At 28.9% G+C, this 20379-nt stretch overlaps 1 long non-coding RNA gene, 1 other non-coding gene and 1 pseudogene across 5 annotated transcripts; 2 read left to right on the top strand and 1 right to left on the bottom strand.

Moving 5' to 3' along the window:
* Nucleotides 1-1145: 1145 nt before the first annotated feature.
* Nucleotides 1146-1216, top strand: TRNAG-GCC (transfer RNA glycine (anticodon GCC)). Its single transcript has one exon. It is a non-coding gene; the product is annotated as a tRNA-Gly (tRNA).
* Nucleotides 1217-5773: 4557 nt separating this feature from the next.
* Nucleotides 5774-6876, top strand: LOC136217527 (gibberellin 2-beta-dioxygenase-like; annotated as a pseudogene).
* A 4112-nt stretch (nucleotides 6877-10988) lies between these two features.
* Nucleotides 10989-15679, bottom strand: LOC136217028 (uncharacterized). 4 transcript variants are annotated; one of them, XR_010683427.1, is made up of 5 exons: nucleotides 15422-15679; nucleotides 15150-15341; nucleotides 13315-13359; nucleotides 12578-12686; nucleotides 10989-11350 (listed from the first exon to the last, which is right to left on the bottom strand). It is a non-coding gene; the product is annotated as an uncharacterized lncRNA (long non-coding RNA). The 4 variants fall into 4 exon arrangements; XR_010683429.1 differs by having other exon boundaries at nucleotides 12578-12657; XR_010683428.1 differs by lacking the exon at nucleotides 13315-13359 and having other exon boundaries at nucleotides 15422-15677.
* Between the last annotated feature and the right edge of the window lie 4700 nt (nucleotides 15680-20379).

Below are 20379 nucleotides of genomic sequence, written 5' to 3'. Positions count from 1 at the left end.
TCCTTCTTTCGTCTTATCAACCAACACAATATCATCTGCAAACAGCATACACCATGATATACTATCTTGAAGTGGACTTGACATGTCACATGTTATTAAATTTAATTGCCACATAAATTCTTTTATGTAAAAATAATTAATTAGATTAAAAAATAAAAAGAAATCTCTAACTAAAATTTATCAACTTTAAGTGTCAAAATATCCTCAAGTGTCAATAGAATAATAATTTCATTACGTCTCCATTTGGGACCATATATAAAACAAATCATATATCAAATATCAAATCATAAAATCATAAAATTTTGGATAGATGAAGTATCAAATGGTTTAAGTTGATATTTTACATGTTAAGTGAAATAAGAGGTGACCTCCTTTTAAAAAATTAATGTTTTATTAAAAATTATACAAATAGGTATTATTACATTCACCTTATCTTATAATTTAATTTGATTAAGCATTTTTATAGTACCAATTAAGATTAATCTTCATATTTATGGAGTAGAAAATAATTAGTTTAATTAGATCAGAGCTCTAACATTAATAATAGGTAGGTAAAAGGCATCATTAAGCCTCTGATCTTTCATTTTTTGGTTCATTAAACCCTTCATCTTTTATTTGGATATATTAAGCTCCTGATCATTTATTTTTTGCCTCATTAAGCCATTGATGATCAAATTAGTAAATTGTGAACATTTAATTCTGTTAAAAATACGTTATTAACTTCATCTGTATTTGAAATTATTAAAAAAATTTTTTTTTTACAGTTTGAATTAAGGGTTGTACAGTTTTTCTATAGACACATAACACATCAAAACTGCTTTCAAACAATTAACAAAATACAAAATTCGAATGCATGTAGAATGAATAACAGTCTGTTAAACGAAATTTATGTTCACAACTTACTAATTTGGTCATTAAGGATTTAATGAGATAAAAAAATAAATGATTAGGGGTTTAATGTATCCAAATAAAAGATCAAGAGCTTAATAAACCAAAAAATGAAAGATGTGGCTTAATGATGCTTCTTGCCTAATAGGTATACATATGAAATCATGCCACGTGTCTTGATTATTCATTGCGAAGACGCTAACATCAAAGAAAGAATATGCCTTTATATATAATATTTATCATCATCATAGCATGAAGCACCAGTGGTCTAGTGGTAGAATAGTATCCTGCCACGGTACAGACCCTGGTTCGATTCCCGGCTGGTGCATTTCATTGAATGGGATCTATCTCTTTCATCTCATTTCAGGTGTTTCTGAGCTCTTTAATTTTTTTTTTATGCTTCCCTTTTTAGCTTTTCTGATCCTGTAATAATGAACCACATGTTTTTTTTAGATAGTCAACTAATTAAATTTTTTTTTTATGCTTTCCTTTTTAGCTTTTCTGATCCTGTAATAATGAACCAAATGTTTTTTTTAGATAGTCAACTAATTAAAATGTTGTTAAATTAATTGTTTTGATAATATTTAATGAAATATATAATTATTTGTTGAAAATATAAATATCCACTCGGTAATTAAAACTTAATTTAATCACGCGTTATAAATAGATAAATTTGTATCTACCCGCGGTAATTAATAGTTAATATAAGTTCACACTATAAATAGATAGCTACATATAATCTTTAACCCTAACTAAGCAAGTTAAAAAGTAGCTAAACGAAGAATCTTACCCGACACCTTAATTAAATAAATATCTCCGTAAAATCACTTGTTTTAATTAAGTAATCTACTGAATATTTTAAAATTTATGTATATATTTAAAGTTAAATTGATTTTTTTTAACATTTAACAAATAAAATTAAAAAAATTATAATATTTTATGAAATGTATAATTGGTGAAAATATAAATAAATATCCACCCGTAACTTAATCGGTCATATTAAGTTATGTAGGTAATTAAAATTTAGGACCCGTTTGGCTACTTGCTGTTTGATTTATATGGAATATGTATTTCCCCCACTGATCATGAGATTTCAGTGGGGAATTCAATTTTTCGCCACATGAAATGATATATCAGTGGGAACCCAATATATTCGACATAAAAGCATAATATATAGTGGCGAATATTTAATTCGCCACAAAATTAGATACATTTTTGTGTGGAATTTGTACTTTTACCCACAAAACAATGAAATTTCTTAGTGGCGAATACGTAATTCCCCATACAAAGCCATATAGTGATGAATTAAAAGTCACCTTTTATATATAATTTTGTGTACAGTGGAGAATTAGAATCCTCATAATATTATAGATAGGTTTGTGGCGAATTTGTGCACTTCCCCACAAAATAATAATGATATGTTTTAGAATAGGTAAATTCTATGGTTACTATGTTGGAAAAAAAAGTAATTATACTTTGTTTTAGTAACCAATAGTAATTAGACATGTGTTAATAGAAATAAGGTTAATTAAAATTAATAAAAAAGGTAACCTGCTATAGCAGGTAATATTGAATTATGGAAATTTTAAAGATTAATTACAAGGTAAATAATATATCAATCCCTATATTTTAATCTAATCACTATTTAGTCATTATATATTAATAATATGCTATTCAGTCCTTAATTTTAGCTCAATTCAACAGTTTAGTCCATTTTAGAGGGTTAATCTGTTCAATAATTTAAAAATTTAACTGACAAAAATGTTGATCAATTATAAAAAAATAAGAAGTAAACAATATATTATTAAAATACGAGAACTAAACAATATGTTAGATATTTAACATAGGGACTGATAAAATAAAAAATTTATGTAAAACTCTGTTTTCACAAAGTTCTTAAATTTGTTTCTCCTAAAATAAAAAGGTTACCTAAATTTAGCAAAATTATACGTAAATTATATCTGAAAATAAAATATTTACGTAAAGTTCAAAGGTTTTACGTAAAACTCTAATTTTCCCAAGGTTTGTGGATTTTTTCTTCTAAAATAACAAGGTTAAGTAAATTTAGTCAAACAATATGTAAATTATGTCTAAAAATAAAAGATTTATATAAAATTTATAGGTTTTACATAAAACTCTATTTTTACAAGGTTTGTGAATTTTTTTATCCTAAAATAAAAAAGTTACGTAAATTTGGTCAAACTATACGTAAATTATATCTAAAAATAAAATCTTTACGTAAAGTTCAAAGGTTTTACGTAAAACTCTAATTTTCACAATGTTTGTAGATTTTTTCTCCTAAAATAACAAGGTTACGTAAATTTAGTCAAAATATACGTAAATTATGTCTAAAAATAAAATATTTACGTAAAATCCATAGGTTTTACGTAAAACTCTATTTTCACAAGGTTTGTGATTTTTTTTATCCTAAAATAAAAAAGTTACGTAAATTTGGTCAAACTATACGTAAATTATATCTAAAAATAAAAGATTTACGTAAAATATATAGGTTTTACGTAAAACTCTATTTTCACAAGGTTTGTGGTTTTTTTTCTCCTAAAATAAAAAGGTTACGTAAATTTAGTCAAACTATACGTAAATTATATCTAAAAATAAAATATTTACGTAAAGTTCAAAGGTTTTACGTAAAAGTCTAATTTTCACAATGTTTGTGGATTTTTTCTCCTAAAATAACAAGGTTACGTAAATTTAGTCAAACATTACAAAAATTATGTGTAAAAATAAGAGATTTACGTAAAATTCATAGGTTTTACGTAAAACTCTATTTTTACAAGGTTTGTGAATTTTTTTTCTCCTAAAATAAAAAGATTATGTAAATTTAGTCAATCTATACGTAAACTATATCTAAAAATAAAATATTTACGTAAATTTCAAAGGTTTTACGTAAACGTCTAATTTTCACTATGTTTGTGGATTTTTCTCCTAAAGTAAAAGGGTTACGTAAATTTAGTCAAACATTACATAAATTATGTGTAAAAATAAAAGATTTACATAGGTTTTACGTAAAACTCTATTTTCACAAGGTTTGTGAATTTTTTTCTCCTAAAATTAAAAGGTTACGTAAATTTCGTCAAACTATACGTAAATTATATCTAAAAATAAAATATTTATGTAAAGTTCAAAGGTTTTATGTAAAACTCTAATTTTCACAATGTTTGTCGATTTTTCTCCTAAAGTAAAACGGTTACGTAAATTTAGTCAAATCTTACGTAAATTATTTGTAAAAATAAGAGATTTACGTAAAATTCATAGGTTTTACTAAAACTCTATTTTCACAAGCTTTATAATTTTTTTCATCTAAAATAAAAAGGTTACTTAAATTTAGTCAAACTAGATGTAAATTATATCTAAAAATAAAAGATTTACGTAAATTTCAAAGGTTTTACGTAAAACTCTAATTTTCACAAGGTTTGCGGATTTTTTCTCCTAAAATGACAAGGTTACGTAAATTTAGTCAAACCTTACGTAAATTATGTCTAAAAATAAAGATTTACGTAAAATATATAGGTTTTACGTAAAACTCTACTCTCATAAGGTTTGTGAATTTTTTTCTCCTAAAGTAAAAAGGTTACGCAAATTTAGTCAAACTATATGTAAATTATATCTGAAAATAAAATATTTACGTAAAGTTCAAAGGTTTTACGTAAAAGTCTAATTTTCACAATGTTTGTGGATTATTTCTCCTAAAATAACAAGGTTTCGTAAATTTAGTAAAACATTACGAAAATTATGTCTAAAAATAAAAGATTTACGTAAAATTCATAGGTTTTACGTAATACTTTATTTTCACAAGGTTTGTGGATTTTTCTGATAAAATAAAAGTGTTACGTAAATATAGTCAAACATTACGTAAATTACGTGTCAAAATAAAATATTTACATAAATTTCAAAGGTTTTACGTAAAACTCTAATTTTCACAATGTTTGTGGATTTTTCTCCTAAAGTAAAAGGGTTACGTAAATTTAGTCAAATCTTACATAAATTATGTCTAAAAATAAGAGATTTACGTAAAATTCATAGGTTTTACGTAAAACTCTATTTTCACTAGGTTTGTGAATTTTTTTCTCCTAAACTAAAAACGATACGTAAGTTTAGTCAAACTATACGTAAATTGTATCTAAAAATAAACTATTTGTGTAAAGTTCAAAGGTTTTACGTAAAACTCTATTTTAATAAGGTTTGTGGATTTTTTCTTCTAAAGTAAAAGGGTTACGTAAATTTAGTCAAATCTTACATAAATTATATCCAAAAATAAAAGATTTTGGTAAAATTCATAGGTTTTACGTAAAACTCTATTTTCACAAGGTATGTGAGTTTTCTTCTCCTAAAATAAAAAGGTTACGTAAATTTAGTCAAAATATATGTAAATTATATCTAAAAATAAAATAGGGGAAAGTACAAAAATAAACTTTGTGGTTTGGGTCATTTTCAAATATAGACTATGTGATTTAAAAGTTGGCAAACATGTACCTTGAGGTTCATTCCATTAGCAAACACATACCAAATTGACTAACGTTGTTAAAAGTCAAAGGGAAAAGAGTTAATTTTGTCCTTATATTTATTTATTTTTATAAATTAACCCCATAATTATCTAATTATCACAAACAAATCTCAAAATAAAAAATAAAAATCAAATACACCATCTTCTACATCTCTCTTTAATTTTTTTTTTCTCTTCTATCTATATGAAAAAATAGAAATAGTGATTCATTCTCGACAGCAAGACAGACAAAGGCAACCAGATGGCTTCTTCTTATAGTTCGTAACGCCTCTGTCCCAATTCTCCATTTATATATATATCCCACCACCTTTTACCTTTCTTTGTCATTCCTTCTTCTCTTCTATTCTCTGAAATATTGTAGCCATGGTTGTTCTATCTCAGGCTGCGTTAAACCATTACGGATTAAACCTCTGCTTGGGGCTGATTTAGGAGTTAAATAGAGAGATAGGAATAGTTAGGAAATTATTCCATGGGAGGGGCTGTTTTTAACTTGGGTTAAGGGAAGGTGCCCATTCCGACGCACTAGGCGCCGGAATGGGTACTGCGCACTTGCGCAGTGGAATGTCAAATAAATTGTCTTGTACCCATTCCGGCGTCTGATACGCCGGAATGGGTACAAGTCTGCGCAAAGTCTAATTAGGCTTTGCGCAGAAAGGTACAATTGTACCCATTCCGGCGTCTGGTACGCCGGAATGGGCACATCTCTGCGCGAAGTACTACTTTGCGCAGAGAAGTGACGGGTGGTACCCATTCCGGCGCCTAGTGCGCCGGAATGGCTATGTTTTTTAACTCCAGTTAAAGAACAACCCCTCCCTTGTAAATATGTTTTAACTACTCCCACCTCCCTATTTATCTCCTAAAATTGCACCACACAGAGGTTTAATCCAACCATTGCTCCCTACTCAAAACATGCAAGCCCACTTCCCTGTTTACTGAAATTCCAGTCATAGACCTCAAACACCCCCAAACTAAATCTCTCATAGTTGATGCCTATCACGAATTCAGCTTCTTCAAATTAGTGAATCATAGTGTTCCATTGGAACTCATGTCCAATTTAGAAACTCTAACTACCAATTTCTTCAATCTCCCTCAATCTTAAAAAGACAAAGCTGCTCCTCCTACCTAGTCCTTTTGGCTATGGTAACAAAAGAATTGGTCCTAATGATGATGTTGGTTGGATTGAGTATCTTCTCCTCAATACCACTTCCCATAAATCTCTCCCCATTATCCATCCTGTAATTTTTTCAATTTTAATGTTTCCTCTGTTTTTGACAGAGGAAAGAAGTGAAGAGAATGACATATGAAGTATTGGAATTAATGGCGGATGGATTGGGGATAGAGCCGAGGAATGTGTTGATTAAGCTGTTAAAAGATGAGAAAAGTGATTCTTGTTTAGGTTGAATTATTATCCACCATGTCCGAAGCTTCAAGCATTGAATGGTAGAAATTTGAACCCAATTGAATAATTTTTCTCTGTGAAATAAGGCAACATCCATGGTTTCAAAAGGGAGCAATATTGAAGCCAATTGAATCAGAAGAAACTGATCAGAAAGTTGTTCAAGAAGAGAGATCGCCGAGATTTCGTCCATTTCTTGTGGATTTGATCTTTCAAGCATGTTTGATTTTTAGAGAGAGAAATTAACAAAGAGGAGAGAAGACAGAGAAAGAAGAAAAAAAATAAGACATTAAAAAATTATAGAAAAGATGGTGTTTTTTATTTTTATTTTTGATTTTGAGGTTTTTTTATGATAATTAGATAATAAAAGGGTTTGATTTATAAAATAAATAAATATAAGGACCAACTTAACTCTTTTTTCTATGATTTTTAACACCGTTAGTCAATTTGGTATGTGTTTGCTAACGGAATGAACCTCAATGTACCATTTTGTAAATTTTTAAACCACAAGGCTGCGATCGAAAACAGGTGTAACCACAAGGTTTATTTTTGTACTTTTCCCAATAAAATATTTACGTAAAATTCATAGGTTTTATGTAAAATTCTATTTTCACAAGGTTTGTGAATTTTTTTCCTAAAATAAAAAGGTTACTTAAATTTTGTCAAACTATACGTAAATTATATCTAAAAATAAAAGATTTACGTAAAATATATAGGTTTTACGTAAAACTCTACTTTCACAAGGTTTGTGATTTTTTTCTCCTAAAATAAAAAGGTTACTTAAATTTAGTGAAACTATATGTAAATTATACCAAAAAATAAAATATTTACGTAAAGTTTAAAGGTTTTACGTAAAAGTCTAATTTTCACAATCTTTGTGGATTTTTTCTCCTAGAATAACAAGGTTACGTAAATTTAGTCAAACATTACGAAAATTATGTGTAAAAATAAGAGATTTACGTAAAATTCATAGGTTTTACGTAAAACTCTATTTTCACAAGGTTTGTGAATTTTTTTTCTCCTAAAATAAAAAGATTATGCAAATTTAGTCAATCTATACGTAAACTATATCTAAAAATAAAATATTTACGTAAATTTCAAAGGTTTTACGTAAACGTCTAATTTTCACAATGTTTGTGGATTTTTCTCCTAAAGTAAAAGGGTTACGTAAATTTAGTCAAACATTACATAAATTATGTGTAAAAATAAAAGATTTACGTAAAATTCATAGGTTTTACGTAAAACTCTATTTTCACAAGGTTTGTGAATTTTTTTCTCCTAAAATAAAAAGGTTACGTAAATTTACTCAAACTATACGTGAATTATATCTAAAAATAAAATAGTTACGTAAAGTTCAAAGGTTTTACGTAAAACTCTAATTTTCACAATGTTTATGGATTTTTCTCCTAAAGTAAAAGGGTTACATAAATTTAGTCAAACCTTACAAAAATTATGTTTCAAAACAAGAGATTTACGTAAAATTCATAGGTTTTACGTAAAACTCTATATTTTCACAAGGTTTGAGAATTTTTTTCTCCTAAAATAAAAAGGTTACGTAAATTTAGTCAAACTATACATAAATTATATCTAAAAATGAAATATTTACGTAAAGTTCAAAGGTTTTACGTAAAACTCTAATTTTCACAATGTTTGTGGATTTTTCTCCTCAAGTATAAGGGTTACGTAAATTTAGTCAAATCTTACGTAAAATATGTCCAAAAATAAGAGATTTACGTAAAATTCATAGGTTTTACGTAAAACTCTATTTTCAAAGCTTTGTGAATTTTTTTCTCCTAAAATAAGAAGGTTACCTAAATTTAGTCAAACTATACGTAAATTATGTCTAAAAATAAAATATTAACGTAAAGTTCAAAGGTTTTACGTAAAACTCTAATTTTCACAAGGTTTGTGGAATTTTTCTCCTAAAATAACAAGGTTACGTAAATTTAGTCAAACCTTAGGAAAATTATATCTAAAAATAAAAGAATTACGTAAAATTCATAGGTTTTACGTAAAACTCTATTTTCACAAGGTTTGTGAATTTTTTTCTCCTAAAATAAAAAGGTTACGTAAGTTTAGTCAAACTATACGTACATTATATCTAAAAATAAATTTTTTACGTAAAGTTCAATGGTTTTACGTAAGACTCTAATTTTCACAATGTTTGTGGATTTTTCTCCTAAAGTAAAAAGGTTACGTAAATTTAGTCAAACCTTACGTAAATTATGTCTAAAAATAAAAGATTTACGTAAAATTAATAGGTTTTACGTAAAACTCTATGTTCACAAGGTTTGTAAATTTTTTTATCCTAAAATAAAAAGGTTACGTAAATTTTGGTCAAGCTATACGTAAATTATATCTAAAAATAAAATATTTATGTAAAGTTTAAAGGTTTTACGTAAAACTCTAATTTTCACAATGTTTGTGGGTTTTTCTCCTAAACTAAAGGGTTACGTAAATTTAGTCAAACCTTATGTAAATCATGTCTAAAAATAAAAGATTTACGTAAAATTCTTAGGTTTTACGTAAAACTCTATTTTTAACAAGGTTTCTAAATTTTTTCTTATAAATAACAAGATTACGCAAATTTAGTCCAACTTTACGTAAATTATGTCTAAAAATAAAAGATTTACGTAAAGTTCAAAACTGTTGCGTAAAACTCCATTTTTCACAAGGTTTATGATTTTGTTGTCAAAAAATAACAAGTTTACGTAAATTTAGTCCAACTCTACGTAAATTATATTTAAAAATAAAAGATTTACGTAAAGTTCAAAGGTTTTACATAAAACTCTATTTTCCACAAGGTTTGCGGATTTATCTCCTAAAATAACATGGTTATGTAAATTTAGTCAAACTATATGTAAATTATTTCTAAAAATAAAAGATTTCCATAAAGTTCAAAGGTTTTACGTAAAACTCTATTTTCAACAAGGTTTATGGATTTTATCTCCTAAAATAACAAGGTTGTAAATTTAGTCCCACTGTACGTAAATTATGTCTAAAAATAAAAGATTTACGTAAAGTTCAAAGGTTTTACGTAAAACTCCATTTTTCATAAGGTTTATAAATTTTTTTCTCCAAAAATAACAAAGTTACGTAAATTTAATCCAACTTTACGTAAGTTAAGTCTAAAAATAAAAGATTTACGTAAAGTTTAAAGGTTTTACTAAAACTCTATTTTTCACAAGGTTCATGCATTTTTTCTCCAAAAATAACAACGTTGCGTAAATTTAATCCAACTTTACATAAATTATGTCTAAAAATAAAAGATTTACGTAAATTTCAAATGTTTTACATAAAACTCTATTTTTCACAATGTTTGTGGACTTTTTTATAATAAAAAAACAAGGTTACGTAAATTTAGTCTAATTTTACGTAAGTTATATCTAAAAATAAAAGGTTTACGTAAAATTCAAAGGTTTTACGTTTATCTCTAATTTTCATAAAATTTGTGGATTTTTGTTATAAAATAACAAGGTTACGTAAATTTAATCAATTTTTACGTAAATTATGTCTAAAAATAAAGGATTTACGTAAAATTCACTTGAAAAATTATATCTAAAATTTTCAATTCACTTGAAAAATTTATCTAACATGTCGTGCATGTGTCTATTTTAATGATTGTTATTACCTTAATTCACTTACATACAAACAATTAACATTCCATACAAAAGCATTCCATTAATTCTGACTCTTAATTTGACATTTTTGTTAGATGGAAGGACAAAAGTGTTGTAATTACAATAAATCAAATAGGCAATTCACTACAAAAAAAACCAACGATTTTATTTCAATTTAGGACGTTTAACTGTCTCTATATTTTTACATGGTTTTCATAACCGTCGAAAAAGTGTTGTAATTACCACTGTTGCTATATTACCGTTGGTTTTTCTCAGACATCGGGATAAGGTTTTTTTAGAGATGTTTTCCTAAATGCGGTTTAAACCGCCTCTACAATGATTTTCAAACGCTTCAAGAAAAGATTTACAAACACAAATATCGTCCGTAATCCGTTTGTAATTCGTGTAACCATCGGTAATCAACTTTATACTTTTCGGACGAAAATTTTCTGTCGCTAACGTTTTTTAAGGTCATGTCATCTGTTATGACGAAACTGGATTGCTGGTCAATAATGATAAAAATTGTTTTTTTTAGATTATAAGATGTTGTCATTGGTAGCAAATAAGCTTATGTCATTCAAAAACTCTTAGTACAATCAACAATTTATTTAAAAACTACAAAGACCTTTTTGTCTTGAGAGATACACTCGACCTTTTCTCTTCGTAAAAGGAACACAACCTAACAACCTACATATCATCATCTATTTGTACTGTACTGTACTAGTTTCATTTCTTTGGTTAACTACATTTTACATGTGCACCATATCTCTCCATCTCGGTCTGGGTTAGAATTCCTTCAATTTTTACCATAGAAGAATTTAAAATATCTGGAAGAATAAAGTGGTTGATCCATCACCAAATGATCTCAGATCTGCAGGTTTCACCAACACCCTGCACAACTGGCACATTCTCTCTCTTTCAAACCTGAAATCAGAATGTCACTAAGCAAAATGATACTAACAACGAAACATAAAAGAATATTATTAACTAACCATTCTGATACACAATCTTCACAAAATATGTGTTTACAGCAAAGTAGAATAGGAGCATGCATCTTCTCTTGGAATATATGAAACAACATGGTACTCAAGCTTTTGAGAGACTCATTAACAAGGTGTGTGTTAGACATCTTTTTAATCCGATTAATTAGTTCGAGGTTGTTCAAGCGGTTTTTAAATGGTTTCTCTTCAATTTAAGTTTGTTGTCTTTACTAACTTTAGATATCTAGCTTATACGGCTTGGAACTTTATCACTCAAATGAACCTTTAATTTGTAAACACGTGTTTTTCTATATTAATAATTCAATATATATGATTCTTAAGGAATTAAATAACCATAAAAAAAACACTATTTCTTTTAACATAACTTAGCTTAACACATTGATATGAAGCTGTAAAACAAAGACACATGTCAAAGAACTCTGCTTATTTAAAAAAGGGTTAAGGTGCAAAAATACCCCTAACGTTTTGGGCCAGGAGCAATTTTACCCTTAACATCTAAAATGGTGCAATTTTGCCCATAACTTTTGTAGCCAAGAGCAATTTTACCTCTAACGTTAGTAATTTGGGTCAATTTAAGACACTATTATAAAACACAGATATTTTCATTCACTATTTTGCACCAATTGCATATCAATTCATTCTAAAAAAAAAGATTTCATGTTTTTTATAATTTAATAATAGAATTGGAGATTAATATTTATAAATTCGGTGAATTGTTTGAATTTTTTTTTGTCTAATTCGTACAAAGACAGTATAATTTTTATATTTTTTTTATTTTTTTTCACATCCCAACATATGTTTATGATTTGTTACTCATAAAATGACGTACATGTGAAGTGTAGATGATTCATGTCCGAGAAGATAGTTTGATGAATTATTTCTGAACTTGATCCAATTTATCAACATTAGGGGTAAAATTGCTCTTGGCTACAAACTTTAGGGGTAAAATTGCACCATTTTGGACGTTAGGGGTAAAATTGGTCCTGACTCAAAACGTTAGGGGTATTTTTGCACCTTAACCCTTTAAAAAATCAAGAACATTAAATGATTTGTAAAGGGACAAAGTATCACAGCAACAACAATACAAGCTAAATTTCCAACAGACTTGTGAATTAATAGAAACAAGAGGAAAATTTGGGAGTTAATTTACCTCCTTGATAATTCTGAGTCCCCTTTCGTTAGCAGTATTTTCAATTATTGGGACCACAAGCTCATCATAATAACCGTGACCTAGAATTGATAATCTCCATGTTAGTAATCTGGAAAATAAAAGAGAACCCATAAGAGAAAAAAAAGTGTACATTACCATGTTTATGCTTGCATATGTGCTTAGCCATGTTATAGCAGTATGCATGAGAGAATAAAAGAAATTAAAAAGAGGACATGATAAATCTAAATTCCTCTGTTAACATAATTTTCAGATTCATATGCTGCATCTGAATTTCAACCGATAGTGGAAATATTTTTTCACATTTGCATGTCAGCAATATTTCACATATCAAACTATTGTAGTGTTGAATGCAGTAATATCTACTCATAAAAAAAGAACAAATTCATGACAGAGAGATCTACAAGGACTCTTAGGAAGTCTTTCAGCTTAAAGTATATAGTTAGATATTCTTGCATTAAAAGGGCAATACTTTAGTCTAGTGTTAATGTAAGCAGAGCATAGCACCATTAAGCATATTCTTCATGCACAATGAACATTTTCGAATCATTAATTCATTTCAACATCAAAATTAATTCACTTCAACATCAGAAACTAACCATTTCATCACATTATGCACCAAGGAAACACCATAAATTTGTAATCTGAGGGTCTTTTCACAGGAAAAAGCCTTGCACATATATGTATATAGTATGAAATTATTTTAAAATTGAAGCTACCTAGCTGCACATTTGATCAGCCATGAAAAAATCAACCATTACAACCTGCAGAGACAGTATATATGCTGTTTAGTTAAGCTTGTGAAACTAGGTAATTCCTTATCAAAATCAGATTTCCTTATCATCAATATGATCAGAAGAAAATATAGGTATTTGCTTGTGCGACTTTACAAAATATAATATTAATGTAGAACCTTATCTAACTTCAACTACATTAGACCGTTGTTGCTACTATTTACATTTTGTTGAATCAGCTAGAAGTGGTTTTGATCATGTTTCAGTAAGAAATGTCTAAGCCAGAAGCAGTGTTGAACAAGAACGACAAAGACTGAGACTGAGTATTGAGGAACAAAAGGAAACCCATCAGAAAACTTCGACCACGACAGGCAAACAGAGAACGGTGAAAGGGAAATGGAGAAAAGCGAAAGGTAAGTTTAACGAACGGGATCGGGAGTTTGGCGAGCTAACAATTTGAGACTGGGATACAGGAGATATGAAGTTAAGAATGTGTTATGGATTAGGGATTACAACGCCTATATAACCTGTGGATTTATATTAGTCAGGGCCAATTAATATTCTGGGCTTTTTTAGTTGATCCCATAAGACAGTTTATAAAACCGTTGTTACAAAAGTGTTGTTAAAAGCCTGTTTTTTTTTGTCGTGATTCATTATTCTAGTAGCAGAAAATTATTATAATCATGCATGCCCATGTGCTATTCCTCGTATATTATCATCATCATGCTTAAATAATTCTCAAACACTGATATTAAAGTAATTTATTTTGGGGTATAAACTACCATCATGTTAATCCTATGCTTCACGCCCTTTATAATTATAGTAAAGCATTGTAAAAAGTAGAAAAAAATACAACTAAGAAACTACCTTAATTAGTTACTATTCATATTTAGTCTATAACTACAACTAAGCTAACCACATGAATATAACTAGAACTAAGCTAACCACAAACATAGTTTCATCAGGCCCTATGGAGAACCTTATAATATCCTCAGAGTTTCAGAAATTTGCTTAAGTTCTAGCATTTGGTCTTCTAAAGCTAGGGGTGAATATCTGGCCTACTGCTTCAAGTGCCGACACGTTCCAGTTCTCCACATGTCTAACAACCTGTCAAATTGAACGCTTGCTACACATTATTAATTTGCAAAAATAACTTGTAATTTATTTATTTTTTTTTTGTCAAATTAGCATAGCTATGTTTTTTCTATGAACCATTACATATGATTCTGTCAATAGTTTGAATTTTCTTGTTTGTTAGGGGTATTATTTATTTTGCTAGGAGTTAATAACAACTCAGTCAAAGAGAGTTCTAACCTCATAACACAGAAATTAAGAGGTCCAGCTTCTTCTTTTAGTTTATAATTGCCCCCTTCAAATAGAAGTAAGGTTACAAGTGAAAGCTTTGTGCTCAAGATGAAGTTCAATCTGAGGCACACCAGTATGAATTTGATAACAAAAGTACATAAATGTGGTGTGAATTTGGTACGTTCAACTGACAGTATAAATGAGAAGCACCATCATACAACAAAAAATTAGGATGTGTGCTGGCAACAACTAATGCATTTAATTAAGCTTAAACATATTGCAAACTGATTTAGCATAGGTAGTCAAGTAGGATTCAAAGACAGTTTCATAACAATTGAGTTTTAAAAATTAGCAGAGGACTTTTGATTCCACAATCCTATTTTTCACAACACAATATTAGATCAATACATAAAAATCATTCAACTGCTCGTTACTACAGCAAACTCAAAATTGTAGTAAAATAACCAAGGCTTATTGTTTTGTATCTTAATTAGATGAAGGGGTTAAAAGCTTACCAGAATTATGAAAGGGCCAAACAATTCCATCGATACAATCTGGCTTCACAGAGGCGAGTTCAAGTAAGAAATCATAGATACTTGTTTGATGAAGCCCATGAACAGTCATCCTTCAATCTCTAGATACCTCTCCAATTCAAAGATTTCGAGCATCAATTTCAATTGGCAAAAGATTCTTTAGGAAAGCTAATCCTAACGAGGTTCAAACAAAAGAAGAAGAATTTCAATCATAAGTTATGGAATTCAGATTTAAAATTGGAAATGAAACTTACCAGAATTATGGAAGCCCAAAAGATGCGATTGAATTACGAGTTGGAGGATCAATTTCAAAATAGAAGCTAAACCCAACAAGATTCATATAAAATAAAAGAATTTCAAGATGGATGAGTTTGGCGGTAGAGTTAAATTTAGAAGATGGAAGCCAGTTGGGTTGAGGAGAGAGTTGAGAAGAGCAATTGATGAAGATCGAAGAATTAGGGAAGGAGTTGAGGAGGAGTACAGAACGATAACGATGTCTACTTTTGTGTGAATAAAGTTGGGGAAAAGAAGGTAACCGGAACAGTAAGTCAACAAGTTAAATTCCTCTAAAACGTTTACAAAATATTGAATGGTTCAGATCTATTCCAGTTACAATCAAGGTAAATCCAACAAAGTACTCCTTACTTTGTTAGTAAGGATAGACTGCACCTTTAGTATAAACCCTAAAATTTGAGCGCCGCATTCAGGCGCTAAAGCAAAAACACTGGCTACTCACTTCCTATTTTTTTTCTTCTCACCCAAAGTTATAGTTCTAGAAAGCAAATTAGGTTTTCACAAATCGATTTATTTTCTCATATGTTAAAGAAAGCAAAATCAATTTCTTCAACAAAATGGATTCCTTCTCATCTATAGCTTGAATTCCTAACTTATGCCATGGTTTAGAGAACGAAATGTGTTGAATGATTTCTTCTGGTACGATTTATCTTTCTATTTTTTCTTAATTTCTTTCTGGTACGCAAATGTGTTGAACGATTTCTTCTGGTACGATTTCTCTTTCCCTTTCTCTTTCTGTTTTTTCTTAATTTCTTTCTGGTACGAAATGTGTTGAATGACTTGTTTCTTAATTTGTTTTTATTGAATGGTTTCTTTCTTAATTTCTTTTCATATGAAACTCTAGGTTGTGTTGTGCCGAATGAAATAACTTTTATATATATTGCACTGAATTCTGAGATTTTCCCATTCTTTTTCTTTGGTTGTTTGGAAGAGAGGTATGCAATCTTCTTGGAAAAGTTGAAGGAGCCCCGTTTTCACTGGATCCAGAGTCATTAGAGTGCCGACTTTATTTTTCATCGATTCTATGGAATTTTCCTCTATGTTGGTTACATCAAATTTGGTGAGACCCTGCTTAAGCATAATGTCTGTATTGTGACTCACCAATATTAACATGAATGTAATAAAAAGGAAACTTAATTTTGGAAACATGTGAAGTATTGAAGTGAGTGATACCAACTATGTAGCATTGGAATGCTGTAAAGATGAAACTGAATATTATCTTTAATAAAGTAGATGTAAAATGGCTATGGTTTTCTATTTGATTCTTCCATTAATAGTAGGAAAAGAAGGAAAGTAGTTAAGATTCCTATGCTGCTGCTCCATTTATACAAACCTTAAATGCAATTTGCACAAAGTGATACAAGTGTTAGGAATGTGATCTAGAGGCTGTTATGTTTCTACAACATATACTTATCATAGATATATCAAGCAAACATTGTTTCTGGTGAATTGGGGTTTCTCTGCAACTATTAGTGTTATGAATACATTCTTTGGGTCTTGTCATAGAAAAGCTAATAAGTGGCCTGATTATGGGACTTGTTTTTGTGGTCAATTTATTGTATTTTTTGAAGTTTTTAGCTAATATATGAATTCAATTACCATTCATCTTTTGATTTGTACAAATCCTTTTCCTTTTTGTTCTTATTTTTATGGAACTTCTAGGTGAATTTACGTGAATATCTTATACTATAGAGATTAAAAAATATCCAGAGATTTCAATTATTCTTGAGATCTCGATGAATCATAAACAACATCTTATAATTTTTGGTTCGAAATGACTATTATCTCTATCTTACTAAATGTGATCATGTAATAAACCTACTCTATCTTACTAAATGTGATCATGTAATAAACCTACTCTGGATTTTCTTTGGATTGGCTAATGTCATTGTTTTAAATTTTTCAGTAATAGTGGTTGCTTTCATGTGCATTTTGGTTCATAAAGCATGTGTCTTGGAGCTCAATCCTCTGTAACAGAGCATTAATCTAATCTACAAGTGATGAAATTATTGCTCTTTTTTCCAGTACTTGGTTGTTCTTGGTGGTCTTTAGATTTTGCAGGCAACTGTTGTTTACAAGGTTTTTTCTTTTTATACCACTAAGTTGGTATAACTAGTTTACTTGCTGGTTTATACTAGTAAACTCGTTTATTACAAAAAAAATCAGCTAGTTAAAATATTTTGATTCTCAAGTTCCCAAAATTAAATTAAGATGTTGCTTGATGCTGTTAGTTTTTTTATTGGTTGAAGGCATTTGAATAATCAGTACTAGAGAACACAAGTGTTTGCTAGTAAATATTATCTTTGGACTTTATTTATGGGATGGAATGAGTTATCTACACAAATCAATTTCCACTTTCCATGATTATTGGCTTTAATTAATTTCGCTCATTTTATAGATATTACTGTAAAATTACTGTATTAGCTTTTTCATGTTTAAGAGTGTCATTATCAACGTGAATGTACATTTATTTATGAACAGATTTTCGTTTTTATTGAGTTTCCTTTCCCATTCGTTATTTCATTAATATGACGCGTGTCTTTAGTCTTTGATATGAAAGCTGCTTCAGGCGATTCTGCAGGCGGATATCAAGGTATTTTTTTCTAACAACACGATCATATTGGTATTTGAATTTTATTTATGAGTTATTAATATCATTCACTTCTGTTTCTGAGTTAATACTATGATTAATCACAGTGACAACATAAACCTGGAAACACCCGAGGTACTAAATGGAAGAAAATTAGAGACCGAAAAGGGCGACAAGTGGAGATTGGTATACATCCATGTTTACAACTTGTGTATATTTGAATTATTTTATATAGTCAATATTAACAACGTTGATAGTGTGATATTAAGGTGAAATTGTTGTAATTTTATTTTTGACAGATTTCAAGTTCAAAGTTAAAAGTTAATATTTATGGACACATTAGTATTCTGTAAATGTCCTAACATTAATATTAAGTTGAACTTGATGTAATTTTTGACACACTACCATAGCTAGTTAGTGCATTTTATAAAGTTGTTAATATTAGTTCAAACTTTATGTTGTTTAATGATGTATTTTGTCTTATTATTATTGTTAAATTATAAACTTTCACTATTATTAATTTTATTAAGATATATTCTATTAGAAATATCTAATTCAATTAATTAATAGATTAATATATATATCTATATATATATATATATCATGGGAATTATATTTCCATAAAAAAAGACCTATATTTTGTGGCGATTTTTTTCACCCAATAACACATTCTTTAAGATTTTTTTGTCATAAAATGCCCATAAGCAATGGTGATACAAAATATTCCCTATAAAATATAAATCATTTGTGGCAAATTTCTCGTCACACAATTTAACTAATCAGTGGCGAAATAAATATTCCACATAACATATATATCAATTATGACGAACGTTTCGTCACACAATGTTGCTCATCAATGACGAAATGTATATTCCCCATAACATAAATACCAATTGTGGGGAATTTCTCGTCGCATAATGTCATTCATCAGTGGCGAAATAAATATTCTTCATAATATATATATATCAATTATGGCGAATATTTCGTCACAGAATGTCACTAATCAGTGGCGAAATAATATTCCCCATAACATAAATGCCAATGAATGGGGATATATATTTCGTCACAATATAATACACAATTGTGGCGAAACAGAATTTCTTCATAAACACCTATTGTAGCGCCTATAGGATGGCGAACTGTGGACGAACTTTGGTTTCGCCACTAAGGACTTTTGTGGCGAAAAAATAGTATTTAGTGGCGAAATATTTCCCCACAAAACACACGATTTCTTGTAGTGTATTCTATGCTTTTGTAGAAAGTTGTTTTTCAGCTCTAAAAGGTAAACAACAGATGTCTAACCAAACACTTAAAACTCTGTATTTTAAAGTGAAAAGGCAAAAACGAACAATCAAACAAACAGAATTGGATGGTAATTTGATATACTTCCACAAAATGGCATTTGATATATTTCTCATCTACCAGGAGTGATATATGCTTAATCTATTATTCCATTGCCTTGCAATTACATTATGTAATACCCAACCACTGTTAAGAACACCTGAAGTGTTAGATCATGCTAGATAACATCGTCAAAACATCACTCCACAATCTAGAATCATAATGGTGCTCATTAAAGTATGAGGATTATTTATATCTACTATCACATATGAGATAAACTAACTAACATTAGAACCATTTATCCATCGATGGGCTTCGAAGGCAACCAAACTTTGAATTGATAGATTATTGCATTAGGTATAGCTCTGATTGTATTTGAGAGACGCTTCCAATATATTTTATTACTTAGTCTTAAGTTTACAATATATTGTATTTTTTTGAAAGTATAATATAGTTTGTTTTAGGCTTAATACACAAATAACTCTATGAACTTGTTCAAATATTGCAACTGCCCCCTCTAACTTTCAATTGTACTCTTTAAACTTATCCAATTGTAAAATATAACTCTAAATTGGTAAATTTTTTACCCCGTACTTGAAGCAACTGTAAAAACGTTTTCCGAATCCGTATCACACCAAAGATCTGATTATCACACTCCACAAGCGTTGTAGCTTTTGTATTTAACGTGTTTCTTCAATTGTAGTCCATATCAGCAATTTGGGATTATGTTTTACAATTGGACAAGTTTGAGGGATAAGTTGTTACAATTAAAAGTTCGAATGATTTATATCTACTCTCACATATGAGATAAACTCGGCTCGGAAGGCAACCAAACTTTGAATTGATAGAATATTGTGTTAGGTATAGCTCTAATTGTAATTGTATTTGAGAGAGGCTTCCAATATATTTTATTAATGGTTTTAAGTTTATAATATATTTTATTTTTTAAAAGTATAATATAGTTTATTTTATTTATAGTATTTCAAA

Source organism: Euphorbia lathyris, chromosome 2 (assembly GCF_963576675.1).
Source record: "Euphorbia lathyris chromosome 2, ddEupLath1.1, whole genome shotgun sequence".
Taxonomy (NCBI): Eukaryota; Viridiplantae; Streptophyta; class Magnoliopsida; order Malpighiales; family Euphorbiaceae; genus Euphorbia; species Euphorbia lathyris.
This window is presented reverse-complemented; position numbering and strand designations above follow the sequence as displayed.